Source organism: Manihot esculenta, chromosome 12 (genome assembly GCF_001659605.2).
Source record: "Manihot esculenta cultivar AM560-2 chromosome 12, M.esculenta_v8, whole genome shotgun sequence".
Taxonomy (NCBI): Eukaryota; Viridiplantae; Streptophyta; class Magnoliopsida; order Malpighiales; family Euphorbiaceae; genus Manihot; species Manihot esculenta.
The window spans coordinates 8,858,066-8,863,499 of NC_035172.2; positions in this window are offsets into that span (position 1 = coordinate 8,858,066).

A 5,434-nucleotide genomic window follows, 5' to 3' on the forward strand; every position below is an offset into this window, starting at 1 on the left:
ATACACAAAAATGTTTTATAATGTTCATGAAAACCAACTCATCTCATGTTGTATCGCCCGTTGGGGCATTGATTATGATCAGGACTATGTATATGTATGTTCAGGTTGAGTTGGACGATGGAAGGAAAAGTTTTAAATTTTTATGTATGTTGTTGATCATGTATGGGATTAGACAGGTTTTCAGGATGTATGTCAGGCTTGCTACGGGTCCCGGCGGCCTTAAGCCGACCTGGATCCTAGCGCCGGTAGCGGTCCGATTTTCGGATCGTTACAATTAGTCTCACTAAAAAAGGTGTTCATGTCAGGCTAGAAGATGGGTTCCACTAGGCCACAATCCGAAGGTCGGTCCCATAAATCAGGGCATTTTATGCCAGACTACAATTCGAGCGTTGATTCCACTGATCAAGACATCTTATGCCAGGTCACAAGGCGGATTCCGCTAGTCCAAAAGACTGGATGTTAGTCCCATTAATAAAGGCATTCATGCCGGGCCACAAGATGGGTTCTACCATGACACAATTCGAGCATCGGTCCCATAAATCAAGACATCTTATGTCAGGCCACAAGGTGGGTTTCACCAAGTCACAATATGGGCATTGGTCCCACTAATCAAGCAATTTTATGCCAGGCCACAAGGCGGGTTCTGCCAGGCCAGAAAACCGAGTGTTAGTCCCACTAAAACAGGTATTCATGCTAGACCACAAGACGGGTTTCGCCAGGTTATAATCTTGTAATGGCTAGCTGTCTGCTTCCGGTGCGAAAGTCATCCCACATCGGAAGATTATGAAAAATTGGAATTGTATATAATAGTTAGCACGAAACTACTAAATAACTTGGGTTAACCATTTTGGGCCAAGTGGAAAGTGGGTCCAAAAGTTATTTGGGCCGAGCTGTTTCAATTGGTATTAGAGCCAGGTTTCGATCCTGGGTACTGTGGATTATAGGCCCACCACGCTTATTGTAAAGGCCAGTTGTCTGCTTCCGGTACAGAAGCCGTCCCACATCGGAAGATGATGGAAAATTGAAATTGTATATAATAGCTAGCACAAAACTACTAAATAACTTGGGTTAACCATTTTGGGCCAAGTGGAAAGTGGGTCCAAAAGTTATTTGGGCTAGTTTGGGATGGGCTGTTTCAATTTAGGTGTCGGTCCCACTAATCAAGGCATTCATATCAGGCCACAAGGCAAATTTTGCTAGGCCACAATCCAGGCATCGGTCCCACAAATCAATGCATCTTATGTCAGGCCACAAGGCCGATTCCATCATGTCACAATCCGAGCGTTGGTCCTACTAATCAAGGCATATTATGCCAAGTCACAAGGCAAGTTCTGCCAGGCCAGAAGACCGGGTGTTAGTTTCAGTAAAAAAAAGCATTCAAACTAGGCCACAAGGTGGATTCCAAGCGTCGGTTCCACTAATCAAGGCATTCATGTCAGACCATAAGGCGGGTTCTGCCAGGCCACAATCCGGCCATCGGTCCTACAAATCAATGCATCTTATGCCAAGCCACAAGGTGGATTTTGCCAGGATACAATCCATGCATTGGTCCCACTAATCAAGGCATCTTATATTAAGCCACAAGGTGGATTCCGCCAGCCAAAAAATTAGGTGTTAGTCGCACTAAAAAAGGTATTCATGCCAGGTCACAAGGTAGGTTTCACCAGACCACAATCTAGGCATTAGTCCTACTAATCAAGGCATTTATGTCAGGCCATAAGGCGGGTTCCGCTAGGCTACTGTAACGACCCGAAAATTGGACCATTACCGGCGCTAGGATTCGGATCGACTTAAGGCCGCCGAGACCCGTAGCAAGCCAAACATACATCCTGGAAACCTGTTTAATCCCATACATGATCAAGAAAATACATAAAAATTTAAAACCTTTCTTTCAAATATCCAACTCAACCTGAACATATACTGCATAGTCATAATCATAATTATGATCCCTCTGTGGGATCTCAACAATGCCCCAATGGACAAATACATCATGAGATGAGTTGGCTTTCATAAACATTACAAAACATATTTGATCATGCAATAAAAGGGACTCCTCATACACAATGTCAAGCACAATATCTAATCCTCAATATCATTACATGACTGAAACTGTACTTTTACATAACATTAATACATTTATCATGTCCACCCTATCTATTACATACACGTGACTGCATTACTCTTGTAAACCTCCTGGTCTACCCTGTACCTGCAAATCTTGGGGAAATGGGAGAGGGGTGAGCTACTAGAGCCCAGTGAGCAGAATAATAGAAAACAATATTTAAAATCTCATGCCATTATGTAATGCAACACATCACAACTAATCACATCTCGGATGGTATTGTCACCAATAGTCCTCTACATAGTCCAACTGTGCCGGGACGTAGAATGGGTACAACCGGTCTTTCTCTTAACATAACATATCATAACATACCAATGTGCCAGGGACGTAGAATGGGTACAACCTGGACTTTCTCTTACATCGTGCCAGGGATGTAGAATGGGTACAACCTGGACTTCCATACCATCTCATGCCGTAGCATCATCATATCATATGAGGACTAAAAGGGTCATCCAATAACCAATCCACATCAATATCATAAATGCAATGCAACATATTCGTGAATTCTAATGCAAACAACCTAATTCATCACATGGCATTCATGATGTATGAACATGCTTAACTGTGTAATTCATTTGCTTTAAAACATAAGGTTTATTCTACTCACCTCTGGATAGCTCTGACCAGACACTGGGGCAACAGACTCACTGCTGGGGTCCTCGGTTCCTCGGGTCCGAACCTACACAGGTGGACTCACATGAGGGACCAAACATACCTGAACATAACTCTAAACTATTCCCCAAAAACCCCCTAAAACATCATGGAAAAACATGCAAGAAATGGCTGAACATGGCACTTTCGGCGGCAGGTTCGGCGGCCGAAAGTCCCTCCAGAGCCGAAAGTCAGGCAGGTTCGGCGGCACCTTCGGCGGCCGAAACTCCCAGACAGAGGCGAAACTCATGCATGTTCGGCGGCACCTTCGGCGGCCGAAAGTCCCAGACAGAGACGAAAGTCTCTTTTCGGGGGCAACTTCGGCAGCCGAAAGGCCTGCCTCCCCAGCCATGTTCGGCGGCCGAAAGTGCCTTCGGCTGCCGAACCTGGTTTCTGCCAAAGGGCAGAAACTTGGCTCCTTTATGCACATTTGCCTCCCAACTCTAACCAATCATGCATAAACCTGTTCTACAACATTCCCAAGCATTCACAAGCAAACATACAAGCTCCTAGGGGCATCAAACCAACAAAAACCCCAACTACAACACACAAGCAACTCACATTGTTCAAAAACATAACATTTGCTTAAAAACTCATACAACCCTATACATGCCATTCTACCCCATAAAACCACTTAAAACTTACTTAAAACATACAATGAGCTTAAGATCGGCTCTTACCTCTTGAAGATCGAGAGAGAGACGACCTAAACTCGGAGATCCAAGCAAATGAGCTCCTGAGTTCCCCAAGGCTCCAAAACTTGTCTTAAATGCTCAAAACTTGCAATGAGAGGTGAAAACTCAAGAAAAATGGAGGAGATTTGGAGAAAGAACACAAGATCTGGGGAGAGGGAGGTCGGAAGCTAGCTGTGGCCGAAAATGGGAGAAAGCTCGCCCATTTCGGCCAAGTGACCCTTTTATAGGTGGCTGGCCAGGCCACGTTCGGGGGCCGAAAGTGCCTCCGCATGTATGCCATGTTCGGCGGCCGAACTTGACTTTCGGCGTCCGAACCTGGACTTCCCTCACTCATGCTTTCGGGGGCCTAACGTGTCTCCAAAACGCATGCATGTTCGGCGGCCGAACTTGACTTTCGGCGGCCGAACCTGGGTTTTCCTCCAAAGACTTTTCATGCAAAAACTCATTAAATTTCCATTTTACTTAAAACCATGAAATACCTTAAAACATTTTATGAAAACATGATTCTACCCTACTAGAGGCTTCCGACATCCGAGATTCCACCGGACGGTAGGAATTTCGATACCAGAGTCTAGCCGGGTATTACATTCTCCCCCCCCTTAAGAACATTCGTCCCCGAATGTACCTCAACTAGCACAAAGCATGGCATAAAACATAACATACATACACAGCACATAAACACAAAGAGATCTAACCTTAAAAGAGATGAGGGTACTGCTGGAGCATAGACTCCCGTGTCTCCCAAGTGCATTCCTCCAAATTGTGGTGGTTCCACAGGACTTTCACCATCGGAATTTCCTTGTTCCTTAACTTTTTGATCTGGGTGTCTATGATCCGTACTGGCTGTTCAACATAGGTGAGATCCTCTTGGACCTCCACATCAGGCTCACTAAGAACCTTGCTCGGATCTGACACAAACTTCCTCAACATTGAAACATGGAAAACCGGATGGATTCTCTCCATTGAAGCAGGTAAATCCAGCTTGTACGACACATTCCCAATCCTTTGCAAGATTTCAAAGGGTCCGATGTATCGTGGGGCTAGTTTACCTTTCTTCCCAAAGCGAACCACTCCTTTCATTGGAGACACCTTAAGCAATACCAGATCCCCCTCCTGAAACTCTAACTGTCTTCTGCGGACGTCTGCATAGCTCTTCTGTCTGCTTGCAGCAGTCTTGATTCTTTCTCTGATTATGGGTACCACCCTGCTGGTGATCTCGACTAGCTCAGGCCCTGCCAAGGCCTTTTCTCCAACTTCCTCCCAGCAAACAGGTGATCTGCACTTCCTTCCATACAAAGCTTCATATGGAGCCATCCCGATGCTAGCATGATGGCTGTTATTGTAGGCAAACTCCACCAAAGGTAGATGCTGCCTCCAAGAACCGCCAAAGTCCAGCACACACATTCTGAGCATATCCTCGATAGTCTGGATGGTCCTTTCTGACTGTCCGTCAGTCTGGGGGTGGAAGGTAGTACTGAAATCCAGCCTAGTACCCATGGCATTCTGCAGACTCCGCCAAAATCTGGAGGTGAACTGGGGCCCTCTATCTGACACTATCGAAACAGGAACCCCATGTAGCCTGACGATCTCGTCCACATACACCTGCGCCAACTTGTCCACAGAGTAGCCACTCCTGACAGGAATGAAGTGAGCAGATTTGGTGAGTCTGTCCACAATCACCCATATGGAGTCCACTCTGTTGGACGCCGCCGGTAACCCCACTACGAAGTCCATAGCTATATTTTCCCATTTCCATTCTGGAATAGGTAGCGGGTTAAGCATTCCAGCCGGCTTCTGATGTTCCAGCTTCACCCTCTGACACACTTCGCAGGCTGACACAAACTGTGCCACTTCTTTCTTCATAGCTGGCCACCAATAAACCTTCTTTAGATCTTGATACATCTTGGTGGCTCCGGGGTGAACGCTGTATCTTGCATTATGAGCCTCTCTCATAATGTCTCCTTTT